This window comes from Saccopteryx leptura, chromosome X (genome assembly GCF_036850995.1).
Source record: "Saccopteryx leptura isolate mSacLep1 chromosome X, mSacLep1_pri_phased_curated, whole genome shotgun sequence".
Lineage (NCBI taxonomy): Eukaryota > Metazoa > Chordata > Mammalia > Chiroptera > Emballonuridae > Saccopteryx > Saccopteryx leptura.
The window spans coordinates 127,703,251-127,718,468 of record NC_089516.1 but is presented as its reverse complement, the minus strand read 5'-3'; positions in this window follow the sequence as shown (position 1 = coordinate 127,718,468).

The window sequence follows — 15,218 nt, the reverse complement described above, 5'->3', positions numbered from 1 at the left end:
GAAAACCGGGAACAAAAGCAGAAGAAGAAAAAAAAGAACAACAACAACAAAAAAAACCCCACAGAAACTTGAGTCCCAAATTAAATAATTTGTTCGTGATTGAGGCTTAAATGGGAGGAAAAGTAAAAGGAGAAAGGAAGAAATGAATAGAAAGGAAAAAATAAGAGTAAGAGAGAAGCGAAGGAAGAAAAAAAGGAAAGGAAAAAAAAACAAAAAGGGAGAGAGTGAGAGTTAAAGGTTTTGGAGTGTAACCCTAAAGGAGAGTGAGGATGAAGAAAAGAAATAAAATGTAACACTCATGGGTAGTGTAGTTCAAGAAAAAGGTAGCATAAGATGGGCAGAGAGTAAAAGGACCAAGGTGGAAGAAATAGAAATAATAATAAAGGCAATAAGATAGAAGAAAGAAACAACAACAACAAAGAATTAGTGGAACAAGTTATAAAGTCTGTGGATTTTTCTTGATTTTGAGAGGTTAACTTCTTCCTTTTTTCTTTTCTCTCCCTCTTCCTGGTCAGTGACTCTGTACCCCAGGTTCTGCCCCTGTGTCACGCTTAGGTGGTCCTTTTACTTAGGTGTCACGCTTCCACCTTGGTCCTTTTACTCTCTGCCCATCTTATGCTACCTTTTTCTTGAACTACACTACCCATGAGTGTTACATTTTATTTCTTTTCTTAGGGATTTGCAGTTGATGGGATTCTATGGCAATGTCATATAATTGGCTTTAGTCTCGCTGGTAGTCAAGGCTTGTTGGCGTTTGCAGAGTCCAACAATGAGAGAGTTTGCTTTCCTGGAGTCTCTTTCCTAGTCTCCCCTTCCTGAATTAGCAGCCTGGTGATCCAGCTATGAGGCTGCCACTGCTTCTGTCTGGGGAGTAAGAGGCTCAAAGAGCTGGGAAATCCCCACTCTATCCTCACTCAGCGCAAGGCTCTGGGTAAGGCTCTGGCAGTCAGAGCTTCCAGTGTAATCAGGTGGGGCTGGGAGTCAATTGTTGTCAAGGTGACTGTTCAGCGCCTATCATTCAGTTGGACCACTCAACCCAGGCTTTCCACACTTGGTAGCCTGTTTTGGCTGGGAAGAAGAAGCACTAGTCGCTATTTGCTTTATGGATCTTAATATCTGCCAAGTCCCTCTTGTTAGGTATATCCCTGAATATGTAGGCTCTGTCAATCAGAAGTTGCCCCCGCCCCTTTAGCGAAAGGCACTGAAAAATATCACGCCTCTTATCTTGGATCGCTGAACTGGGAGAGGTCTTATCAATTAGAGCCCAGTGGGTGCGTAGATTTTGTAGGTTAAGCTAATTTCAGTGATTGGATCCGCAGCTGTGCTCCAGAAAGTATTTCAGGCTGTCTGCGTGCCCCTCCCCCCAACGCTTGATTGTTAGCTTGAATGGCTGGGTGAGGTGCCCCGCCCTCGGAGGGAATCTCCTGACTAGGAAAGATAGCCTTGGCGCCCCTCCCGAACCGGGGCTCGGGGCGCGTGCGCGGTTTCTCAGCACGCCAGTGGACGGGGACCGCGGCACGGGGCGCGCGCACGGTTTCTCAGCACACCAGTGGACGAGGACTGCGGCATGGGGCGCGCGCGGGGTTTCTCCGCACGCCAGTGGCCGGGGACCGTGGCACGGGGCGCACGCGCGGTTTCTCAGCACGCCAGTGGACGGGGACCGCGGCACGGTTCACGCGCGCGGTTTCTCGTCACGCCAGTCATCGGACCGCGGCACGGGGGGGCGCGAGCAGTTTCTCAGGGTATGCTGGGGAGGCTGCCAGTGCCCAGGCTGCCGTCCCCGAGTGTGGGTGGGCAGCTGCACGTGTGGGTTGACTCACCACAGGTGTACTCCCTCCTCGGCAACAGTCCCCTTGCTTTCAGTGTGTGTGTGGAACTCCGGAATGCTCCGAGGATAAATTTCTCTGTTTCTAGTTGATAAATTTGTTGAGATTTTGGGGAGATCTGTCGGACGCGCTGCTCACGGCGCCATTTCCGTGACGTCACTCCAATTGTCTTTAAATTTAAATCCAGTTTGGAGGGAATGAAGATCTTTTAATGGCACTGGGGATTCTGTCCCATGCACATAAGCAAAAAAAAAAAAATAACCAGTATCATTCAGTAACAATTGTGTTTAGATCCAGGTTTTATGTTGTTTTTATATTAAACTTGGTTAGTTTAAAATGTTTAATTAAGTGGTATTTGTAAGGAAGTTCTCATAATCTTGTGTACTATTTAAAAAGATATATATACTTTTAGAAAAAGATAACCTTCTTTGATGAAAACCAGTCACATACATTGCTAAAGCTATGTTTGAAAGAGGCACTGTAGCACCTGTTTGTTTTTACTCCTATGACTATATATATGAACTGAGGTGAGTTTTTAACTGCTTTATTAAATTAAATAACTTCTTTTTGTAAAAGGCATAGTATATTTAGTTCTCTGGGAGTACTTCAGGAAAAAAACAATCAAGACAAAAAAACTTAATGAAATAGTTCTGCATATTAGCAGAATATCCTTATTTTTACAATTTTTTTAATAGAAAACACAGTTTTCCATAAGATGCTTATGAAATCATGGTTTCCACCTGCAATGCTGGGCACCTCTAATAGGTCTTAAAGAATGTGTCCTGGTGGACCACTATCTATAACATGTGAAGGAAATAGAACCTAAAGCAAATATGAAAACTTGAAAGCTTATAACTTGGCAGCCTACCAATTCAAACAGTGTGTGGCAGGTGTGTCATATAATTGTAGAGCCAAAATAAATGGCCACAAGAAATTGCGAGGTAATACAGATATAAAGAAAATTTAAAATGGAAGAAAGAAAACATTGTTTTTATTGTTTATTCAGGAGGTTGATAAATTCATTTAAGAAAGTGCATCTTCAGATATTGCTTTACATGCCAAATAGTATCGTAATGATTTCCTGGAACAGATATTGACAATGTTCCTGTTATGTGCTGGTTTGTGGAAGTAAAGGAAAAGAAAGAAGGTGACAAGGAAAATGTAGAAAAATTAGGCAAAAGTAGGTGCTGGCAGTGGCCTTGCAAACAGCTCTGGTACAAGTTACTATTTCCATTAGATCAATAGAAAATATATATTTCTTTTGTTTTACAAAGAAAACTTTCAACAGAAAATCTGTGAAACTTTAAAGATATATATATCATATATATTAGATATATATATATATCTCATATACATTTCAAATTGATTAATTAATTAATTATATAATATATATTTTATACTTTTTTAAAAGGAAGCACCTAATTACTTATTGTGTGTGTACTTTAAATAAAAACTTTTATATTTTTCTTATAACTTATCTAGACTTCTTATAGATGAGCATTAATTAAAAGTCAAGGAGAGATGATGTCAGAGTAATGGTGGTGTGAGAGATACTTCTGATGTCTCCCCTTGAAATTTTTAAAAATTGAACAACTATAATGCAGTGAGGAAACCCCATCTGGGCTCACAAGAATGCTTGAAATATCCATGCTCTGAATGGACTAAAGTTGTTTTTATTGGAGTTCAAAATAATACCACTCTCAAAGGCCATCAAGGAAGAAAAAAGTGAATACCATGGCTGCCTAAGACAGACAAGTAATTCAGAAAGAAAATAAAAATACTTCAGAGAGCAATCTCAATCACATGGAAACCTTGGAATTAAGTGATAGAGAATTCGAAATTAAATTTTTCAAAATACTAAATAATGTGAGGATTCATTGAGATGGAATTTAATGAGCTCAAAAAACAAATTCATGAACAAAATGAGTACTTCACCAAGGAGATTGAAATGATAAAAACAGAGATGAAGAACTCAATATATAAATGGAGAACTGAAGTAGAAAGTTTAGCTAATATAATAGACCATATAGAGAAAAGAATCAATGACATTGAAGATAGGCAACCAGGGATGCTAGAGAGAGAAGAGAGAGACTCACAAATTAAAATAATGAGAAAGCTCTACAAGAATTGTCTGACTCCATTAGAAAGAGCAATATGAGAATAATGGGTATATCAGAAGAAGAAAAGCAGGAGAAGGGAATGGAAAACCTGTTCAAACAGATAATTGATGAGAACTTCCCAAGCCTATGGAAAGAGTTAGAGCCTTGAATCCAAGAAGCAAACAAAACACCAAGTGACTTCAAACAAAACAGACCTACTCTAAGGCAATTGTAATAAAAATGTCAAAAATCAATGACAAAGAATGAATCCTCAAGACAGCTAGTGAAAAGCAGTATGTAACATATGAAGGAAGGCCAACTATATTATCATGGGCTTCTCAGAAGAAGAAAGCCAAAACAGAGTGGACCAAAACATTTAAAGTACTGAAAGAGAGGAATTACCAGCCAAGAATACTACATACATCAAAGCTATCAAGCTATCCTTAAAATATGAAGGAGAAATAAGAACTTTTACTGACATAGAGAAGCTGATGGAATTTATAATAAGAAAACCTCTACTGCAGGAAATACTCAGGGGAGTCATTCAACCAGATACAAAGAACAAAACAAATCAAAACTACAAGTAAAAGGTTTAACAAGGCCACAATAAAAACAAGGATTATCTGTGACAACAATAACAAAAAAGGAGAGGATAAAGATCTGCAGTAGCAAAGGAAGATGGAGTGATGAAGCACACATAGAACAAAAGACTCTTGTACACATGAATATTTTTCTCTTAATAATTTAATGGTAACCATCTACTAAAAAGCCATTACTGAAATATGGGGCTTAAAAGCAGAAAAAAAAAAAACAGGAAAAATAAATATGCAGTATCACCAACAAAACTAAGTAAGAGAAACTCAAACAGAAGAATCAAACTAGACACAGAGGTACCAGAAAACAAAACATAAAATAGCTATAGAAAATCCACAAGCATCAATTATTACCTTTAATGTAAATGGATTGAACTCACAATAAAGAGGAACAGAGTATCAAATTGGATCAAAAAGCAAAACCCAACTGTATGCTGCCTTCAAGGGACACATCTAAGCTGCAAGGACAAAAGTAGACTCAAAGTGAAAGTTTGAAAAAAGCTTCTGCAAGCAAATAATATTCAAAGGAAAAGTAGTGTTGCCATGCTCATATATGACAATGTTGACTTTAAGACAAAAAAGGTAACGAGAGCCAAAGCTGGACATTTCATAATGGTAAATGGGATATTATATTAAAAAGACATAACACTCCTTAATTTATATGCATCAAATCAGGGAGCACCAAAATACATAAGGCATCTATCTACTAACTGATCAAAAAATAGAAGCAGACAAAAAGCACAGTCAGCCCTGGCCGGTTGGCTCAGCGGTAGAGCGTTGGCCTGGCATGCGGGGAACCCGGGTTCAATTCCCAGCCAGGGCACATAGGAGAAACACCCATTTGCTTCTCCCCCCTCCCCCCTCCTTCCTCTCTGTTTCTCTCTTCCCCTCCCGCAGCCAAGGCTTCATTGGAGCAAAGATGGCCCAGGCGCTGGGGATGGCTCCTTGGCCTCTGCCCCAGGCACTAGAGTGGCTCTGGTCACGGCAGAGCAATGCCCAGGAGGGGCAGAGCTTCGCCCCCTGGTGGGCAGAGCGTCACCCCTGGTGGGCGTGCCGGGTGATCCCCGTCGGGCGCATGCGGGAGTCTGTCTGACTGTCTCTCCCCGTTTCCAGCTTCAGGAAAAAAAAAAAAGCACAGTCATACTTGGAGATCTCAACACACTATTGACCTCTTTAGATAGATCATCTAAGCAGAAAATCAATAAAGAATATTGTCTTGAAAGGACACACTAGATCAAAAGAACATAATAGGCATTTACAAGACATTTCATCCCAGATCATCACATTATATATTCTTCTCCATTGTGCCTGAAACATTCTTCAGATTATACCATATGTTGCACCACAAAACTAATAACTCTGATACCAAAACCTAGCAAGGACAGAAAAACAAAAAAGAAAACTACAGACCGATATCTCTAATAAATACAGATGCAAAAATCCTAAACAAAATACTAGCAAATCAAATACAAAAACACAGTAAAATAATAAATCACTATCAACACAAGGATGTTCCAACATATGGAAATCATTTAACATATTACACCACATCAACAAAACAAAGGACATAAATTGTATGATCTTATCAATAGATGCAGAAAATTTATTTGATAAGATACAACACCTTTTTATATTTTAAACACACAATAAAATAGATGTAGAATTAAAGTATCTCTTCATAATAAAGGCCATATATGACAAACCATTTGCTACGTCATACTAAATAGTGAAGAAATAAGGGCTTTCTGGCTCAAATCAGGAACAAGACAAGGCTTAACACTCTCTCCACTCTTATTCAACATATTGCTGGAAGTTTCAGCCAGAGCAATCAGTCAAGGGAAAGAAATAAAAAGCATTCTTATTGGGAAAGAAGAAGTAAAAGTACCACTTTTTGCAGATATAAAAAATCCCAAATACTCCATAGAAAAACTATAAGAAAAGTTGCAGGATACAAAATCAATATACAAAGTCTATTGCTTTCCAATACACAAACAATGAAACTTCAGAAAATGAACTTGAAAATATAATTCATTTTAAAATTGCATCAAAAAATAAAATACCTGGGAATAAACTTAACAAAAGATTTGAAGGATCTATGTACTTAAACTACAAAGCACTCTTGAAAGAAATTGAAAAAGACACAATGAAGTGGAAAAATTTTTTATCTTCATGGATTAGAATAATCAACATAGTTAAAATGGCCATATAACCCAAAACAATATACAAATTTAATGCAATCCTCATTAAAATCCCAATGTAATTTTTAAAGGAAATAGAACAATAAATCACCAGGTTTGTATGGAACCATAAAAAGCCCTCAATAGTCAAAGCAATACTGAGGAAAAAGAATAAAGCTAGAGGTATCACACTACCTGATGTTAATTATACTATAGAACTAAGATAATCAAAATAGCATGATATTGGCAGAAAAACAAACATACAGACTAATGTAACAGAATAGAGAACGCAGAAATAAAACCATATATATATGGACAGATTATCTTTGAGAAAGGAGCTAAAAACACAATGGAGAAAAGAAAGCCTAGTCAACAAATGATGCTGGGAAAATTGGAAAGCCACATACAAAAGAATGAAACTTGACTACAGTTTGTCCCCCTGCACAAAAATTAATTCAAAATGGATCAAAGACCTAAATATAAGATCTGAAACAATAAATTACATAGAAGAAAACAAAGGTATTAAACTCATGGACCTTAGCCGTAGAGAATAATTTCTGAATTTGACCCTAAAAGGCAAAGGAAGAAAAACAAAAATAAATGAATGGGACTATATTAAACTAAAAAGCTTCTGCAGAACAATAGAAATTGATAACAAACAAATAGGCAGCCAACCAAATGGGAGATGATGATTGCAACCAACATATTTGGAAGGGGCTTATATCCAAAATATATAAAGAACTCACAAAGCTCAGCAACAAAGTATTGATAGCAAACAATGCAATTAAACAAATGGTGAGAGGACCTGAATAGACACTTCCAAGAGGACATACAAATGCCCAACAGATATATGAAAAGATGCTCATCTTCATGAACTATTAGAGAAATGGAAATGAAAACTACAATGAGTTAACACCTCACACCTGTTAGATTGGCTATTATCAAAAAGACAGGTAATAACAAGTGTTGGAGAGGCTGTGGAGAAAAAGGAACACACATTCACTCCTAGTGGCAATGGAAACAATACAACCATTATGGAAGAAAATATGGTGGTTTATCAAAAAAATTAAGACTATAACTACCATATGACCCAACAATTCTTATAGTGGGTATCTATCCCCAAAACTAGAAAGCATTGGTACATAAAGACAAATGCACCCCCAAGTTTATTGCAGCATTATTCACAGTGGCCAAGACATAGAAATAAGCAAAGTGTCCTTTGATAGAGCATAGAATAAAAAATATGTGGTACATATATGCAATGAAATATTACCCAGCCATAAGAAAAGATGATATTGTGACATTTACAACATGGATGAACCTTGATAGCATTATAAAGAGTGAAATAAGTAAATCTGAAAAGGTTAAGAACTATATGATTTCACACATCGATGGGATATAAAACTGAGACTCATGAAGAAAGATAAAATTGAAGTGGTTACCAGGAGGAGGGAGAATTAGGGGAGGGGGTTGAGGAAAAAGAGTTAAGAGGGACATTATAAGGTGACAGAAAATGATTTGACTTTGAGTGATGTATATACAACATAATCAACAGTTCAAATGCTATAAAAACGGTTAGCTGAAACCTATGTACCCTTATTGATTAATGTCACCCTGTTAAAGTTAGTTTTCTAAATAAAATTTTTAAAAAGTCATGAAAGAATACTTTGGGCATGTTTACTTCTATGGCTCACTGTGAAATATCCTTTCACCCCCACCCCCAGTTCAGTTTCATCACATTGATTATTGGGCAAAAATATTTCAAAGATTAAAACTATTATCCAAATATATAAGCAGAGATTACTTGGGTATTCAAAGTTTTTACTCTAAATCCGGGATAAGATCTCACTGTTATCAAATAAACAAGGGTAGATTACTCCTTATGACAACTGAATGCTCCATAGATCAAGAGTCTCAGGTATTAGCATTCCAACTTGAAAGTTTAAATTGTGAGAAAATACTCAATTTTACAGGTTTAATAAATTAAAAACTGACAGAGATGGCTAAAGCTCAGTCTGCCTTGAAAGTGCTCACCTGACAAAGCTCTTTGCTAGCATGGTACAATAGAAGGGTTAATATTGAATTATCATTTAACCTTTGACTTTTCAAAACAGTAATCTTAGGGAGTGCTAAGAAACTCTTATCTTCCAATGAAAAGGTAGAACCAGCAAAATCGAGTAACACATAATCTCTACCCTTAAGAATTTTCAAATCTAATAATGGAGAAAATTTAAGGTTATAAAGGAAAAATGTGATATGTGCCATTAGAGACACATAGTATTGTGCCATAATGAAGAGAGTAGGCTCTTGACTTAGACTGCCTGGGTTTGAATCATTGTTTAATGACCTACTAGCAAAACAGTTGTGCAGTTTGAATTAGTAAAACTTTCTCCACTTCTGTTTCTCAATCTGTAAAATGGGAACAGCACTACACTCTCTAAGAGAGATCTGGAAAGAATTAAGATTTCATGTAATTCTGAGGTATTTCTTTTCATAACTCATTTCTGTGCAGCAGTGTTTAAGTGTGTGTTTAAGAACATTCTTGAAACACAGCCTTTGGTGTAAAATTCATGGTGATTTAGAGTCTGATGTTGGAGTACTTAGTGTGTATTTCTAGAACTAGAACTACATAAACTCTCATAATCATTTTGCTTTTCTGTGGCTTAGGTCTTTTCTCTATTTAAATGAGCCAAAGGAAGTTCCATGACAGCAGAGACCTTACCAGTCTTGTTCAATATCTAGAACAGTGCCCAGCACATAGTAGACAATAGATAAATATTGGTGCAATACAACTCAGGGATATTATGAAGATGGTGACACAACAGACATGAATGTACTTTTGAGAAAGAATAAAGAGTACTACAAAAAAATGACTAGCACTTCTTCTTTAAGATTCCCAGGAGAGGGCCTTGACCAGTTGGCTCAGTGGTACAGTATTGGCCCAGCATGTGGAATTCTCCAGTTTGAGTCCCAGTCAGGACACAGAGGAGAAGCAACCATATGCTTCTCTTCCCCCCTTCCTTTCCCACAGCCATGGCTCAGTTGGCTCCAGTGAGTTGGCCTCAGGCACTGAGGATTGCTCAATGGCCTCTGCCTCAGGCGCTAAAAAAATGGCTCCTGTTGCAATGGAGCAATATTCCCAGATGGGTAGAGCATCGCTGTCTAGTGGGCTTAACAGGTGGATCCTGGTCAAGGGGCATGTGGGAGTCTGACTCTTTGCCTCTCCTCCTCTCACTAGAAAGAAAGAAAAAAAGGATTCCCAAGAGAGATAAGAGATGTGAAATGATCTCTATTATAGTTCTCTGTTGGGAATTTTTATTTATTTTTTATTTATTCATTTTTAGAGAGGAGAGAGAGAGGGAGAGAGGGGGGTAAAGGGGGGACGAGCTGGAAGCATCAACTCCCATATGTGCCTTGACCAGGCAAGCCCAGGGTTTTGAACCGGCAACCTCAGCATTTCCAGGTCGACGCTTTATCCACTGCGCCACCACAGGTCAGGCCTCTGTTGGGAATTTAACATGAATTTTCCCAACAGTCAGAAGATCTTGCCTCAACTTGTGGCTTTAACACTTAATGCTTTTTAACCTCAGATAAGTAACCTCTAAGAGCTTTATTTCCTTCTTTGATGTTTTGGGGTTATCACCTTTGCTTTAGAGCAGGTGTCCCCAAACTACGGCCCACAGGCTGCATGTGGCTCCCTGAGGCCATTTATCCGGCCCTCCGCAGCACTTCCGGAAGGGGCACCTCTTTCATTGGTGATCAGTGAGAGGAGCACTGTATGTGGTGGCCCTCCAGTGGTCTGAGGGACAGTGAACTGGCCCCCTGTGTAAAAAGTTTGGGGACCCCTGCTTTAGAGTTATTTTTTAGAGCTCCAGTGATAAATGAAATAAAAACACTTGTGAATTGTAAATATACAAGTAAGAATGTGCTAAGCAATGGTAAGTTTATGCTTTGCATTAGAGGATCATAAGTCATAAAAAGCATAATTCTGTTCTTTTTATTCAAGTCTAAGGTAGTGAAGATAAAGCTATATTGTCCTCAAAAGTTACTTTTTAAAACAAAGAGGAAAAATAAACACTCTCCCTGTCTTTTATACACAAACAAGCAGAGCTGCACGAAAGAACTTCTTTCTATCACCACATTAGCTTCCTTTAGTTGTTGTATCTAGCTTTTTCTATGCTAAATCCAGAAACAGTTCCATTCTTAAGGAAGTGGTTTTGGGCATTTGACTAGGGCCCCAAAAGAAGTTACAGGAGAAGAAGGAAGGAAGGAGGGAAGGAAGGAAGGAAGGAAGGAAGGAAGGAAGGAAGGAAGGAAGGAAGGAAGGAAGGAAGGAAGGAAGGAAGGAAGGAAGGAAGAATAAGGGAAAGAAGGAAGGAAGAAAGGTAGGAAGAAAGAAAAAGGAAGGGAGGAAGGATGGAAGGAAGGAAGGAGGCAAGGAAGGAAAAAAGGAAGGAAAGAAGGAAGGAGATGAAGAGAAATAAAGAGAGAGAAAGAAAGAAAGAAAGAAAGAAAGAAAGAAAGAAAGAAAGAAAGAAAGAAAGAAAGAAAGAAAGAAAGAAAGAAAGGAGATGAGAATTAAAGAGAGCAAGGAAAAAGAAGAAAAAAGAGAGAACGAAAGAAAGAAAGAAAGAAAGAAAGAAGATCCCTTCTTCGATTACCCTTATCTTACATAAATTGTATGAGATCATGTCCATTTTCGTTTTCATTTTTTATTTGTAAAAGTTTATTTTTTTCTTTTTTTTTCTTTTTTTTTAAATTTATTTTTAATGCAGTGACATCAGTAAATCAAGATACATATATTCAAAGATAACATGTCCAGATTATCTTGTCGTTCAATTATGTTGCATACCCATCACCCAAAGTCAGATTGTCCTCTGTCACCCTCTATCTAGTTCTCTTTGTGCCCCTCCCCCTCCCCTTCCCTCTCCCTCTCCCCCCTCCCCCCGTAACCACCACACTCTTATCAATGTCTCTTGGTCTCACTTTTATGTCCCATCTACGAATGGAATAATGCAGTTCCTGGTTTTTTCTGATTTACTTATTTCACTCCGTATAATGTTGTCAAGATCCCACCATTTTGCTATAAATGATCCGATGTCATCACTTCTTATGGCTGAGTAGTATTCCATAGTGTATATGTGCCACATCTTCTTTAACCAGTCATCTATTGACGGGCTTTTTGGTTGTTTCCATGTCCTGGCCACTGTGAACAATGCTGCAATGAACATGGGGCTGCATGTGTCTTTACGTATCAATGTTTCTGAGTTTTTGGGGTATATACCCAGTAGAGGGATTGCTGGGTCATAAGGTAGTTCTATTTTCAGTTTTTTGAGGAACCACCATACTTTCTTCCATAATGGTTGTACTACTTTATATTCCCACCAACAGTGGATGAGGGTTCCTTTTTCTCCACAACCTCTCCAACATTTGCTATTACCTGTCTTGTTAATAATAGCTAATCTAACAGGTGTGAGGTGGTATCTCATTGCAGTTTTGATTTGCATTTCTCTAATAACTAAAGAAGATGAGCATCTTTTCATATATCTTTGGCCATTTGTATTTCTTCCTGGGAGAAGTGTCTGTTCATATCCTCTTCCCATTTTTTTATTGGATTGTTTGTTTGTTTGTTGTTGAGTTTTATGAGTTCTTTGTATATTTTGGATATTAGGCCCTTATCTGAGCAGGTGTTTAAAAATATCATTTCCCAATTAGTTGGCTGTCTGTTTATCTTGTTATCAGTTTCTCTTGCTGAGCAAAAACTTCTTAGTCTGATGTAGTCCCATTCATTAATTTTTGCTTTCACTTCTCTTGCCTGTGGAGTCAAATTCATAAAATGCTCTTTAAAGCCCAGGTCCATGAGTTTAGTACCTATGTCTTCTTCTATGTACTTAATTGTTTCAGGTCTTATGTTTAGATCTTTGATCCATTTTGAGTTAATTTTAGTACAGGGGGACAAACTGTAGTCTAGCTTCATTCTTTTGCATGTGGCTTTCCAGTTTTCCCAGCACCATTTGTTGAAGAGGCTTTCTTTTCTCCATTGTGTGTTGTTGGCCCCTTTATCAAAAATTATTTGACTATATATATGTGGTTTTATTTCTGGACTTTCTATTCTGTTCCATTGGTCTGAGTGTCTATTTTTCTGCTGTTTTGATTGTCGTGGCCCTATAATAGAGTTTGAAGTCAGGTATTGTAATGCCCCCAGCTTCATTCTTTTTCTTTAGGATTGCTTTGGCTATTCGGGGCTTTTTATAGTTCCATATAAATCTAATTATTTTTTGCTCCATTTCTTTAAAAAATGTTATTGGGATTTTGATGGGAATTGCATTAAATTTGTATATTGCTTTGGGTAATATGGCCATCTTGATTATATTTATTCTACCTAACCAAGAACAAGGAATATTCTTCCATCTCATAATATCTTTTTCGATTTCCCTTAACAATGGTTTATCGTTTTCATTGTATAAGTCCTTTCCATTCTTTGTTATGTTTATTCCTAGATATTTTATTTATTTTTTGTTGCAATCGTGAAGGGGATCATTCTTTTGAGTTCATTCTCAAATGTTTCATTGTTGGCATATAGAAAGGCTATTGACTTCTGTATGTTAATTTTGTATCCTGCAACCTTACTGTATTGGCTTATTGTTTCTAGTAGTCTTTTTGTGGATTCTTTGGGGTTTTCGATGTATAGGATCATATCTGCAAAAAGTGATACCTTTACGTCTTCTTTTCCGATATGGATGCCTTTTATTTATTTGTCTTGTCTGATTGCTGTGGCAAGAACATCTAGTACCACATTAAATAAGAATGGAGAGAGTGGACAACCCTGTCTTGTTCCTTATTTAAGGGGGAAAGCCTTCAGTTTTGTGCCATTTAGTATGATGTTAGCTGATGGTTTATCATATATGGCCTTTCTCATGTTGAGATATTTTCCTTCTATACCCATTTTGTTGAGAGTCTTAAACATAAAATTGTGTTGTATTTTATCAAAAGCCTTTTCTGCATCTATTGATAATATCATGTGGTTCTTGTTCTTTGCTTTGTTGATATGGTGTATTTTGTTAACCGTTTTACATATGTTGAACCATCCTTGAGATTCTGGGATGAATCCCACTTGATCATGATGTATTATTTTTTTAATATGTTGTTGTATTCGATTTGCTAGAATTTTGTTTAGTATTTTAGCGTCTGTATTCTTTAGAGATATTGGTCTGTAGTTTTCTTTTTTTGTGCCATCCTTGCCTGGTTTTGGTATAAGGGTTATGTTTGCCTCATAAAATGTGTTTGGAAGTATTGCTTCTTCTTCAATTTTTTGGAAAAGTTTCTGTAGAATAGGAACCAAGTCTTCTTTGAAGGTTTGATAAAATTCGCTGGTATAGCCGTCTGGGCCTGGACTTTTATTTTTGGGGAGGTTTTTAATGGTTTTTTCTATTTCTTCTCTACTAATAGGTCTGTTTAGGCTTTCTGCTTCTTCATGACTCAGTCTAGGAAGGTTGTATTGTTCTAGGAATTTATCCATTTCTTCTGGGTTGTTGAATTTAGTGGTATAAAGTTTTTCATAGTATTCTACAATAATTCTTTGTATATCTACGATGTCCGTGGTGATTTCTCTTCTTTCATTTTGGATTTTGTTTATATGAGTTCTTTCTCTTTTTTCCTTGGTAAATCTTGCCAAGGGTTTGTCAATTTTGTTGATCTTTTCAAAGAACCAGCTCCTTGTTCTATTAATTTTTTCTATAGTTTTTCTGTTCTCTATTTCATTTATTTCTGCTCTGATTTTTATTATCTCCTTTCTTCGGCTGGTTTTGGGTTGTCTTTGTTCTTCATTTTCTAGTTCCTTAAGGTATGAAGTTAAGTGGTTCACCTGGGCTCTCTCTTGTTTGTTCATATATGCCTGAAGAGATATGAACTTCCCTTTTATCACTGCTTTTTCTGCATCCCATAGATTCTGATATGTCGTATTGTCATTTTCATTTGTCTCTATATATCTTTTGATCTCTGCACTTATTTCTTCCTTGACCCATTCATTCTTTAAAAGTATGTTGTTTAGTTTCCACATTTTTGTGGGATTTTTTCCCTCTTTTTTGCAGTTGAATTCAAGTTTCAAGGCTTTATGATCAGAAAATATGCTTGGAACAACTTCGATTTTTCTGAATTTGCTGACGTTGTTTTTGTGGCCCAACATATGGTCAATTCTTGAGAATGATCCATGTACATTGGAGAAAAATGTATACTCAGTCACGTTGGGATGAAATGTCCTGTAGATGTCTATCATATCCAGGTGCTCTAGTGTTTTGTTTAAGGCCGCTATATCTTTGTTGATTCTTTGTTTGGATGACTGATCTAGAGCCATCAGCGGTGTATTGAGGTCTCCAAGTATGATTGTATTTTTGTCAGTTTTTGTTTTAAGGTCAATAAGTAGCTGTCTTATATATTTTGGTGCTCCTTGGTTTGGTGCATATATATTAAGAATTGTTATGTCTTCTTGATTCAGTGTCCCCTTAGCCATTATGAAATGCCCAT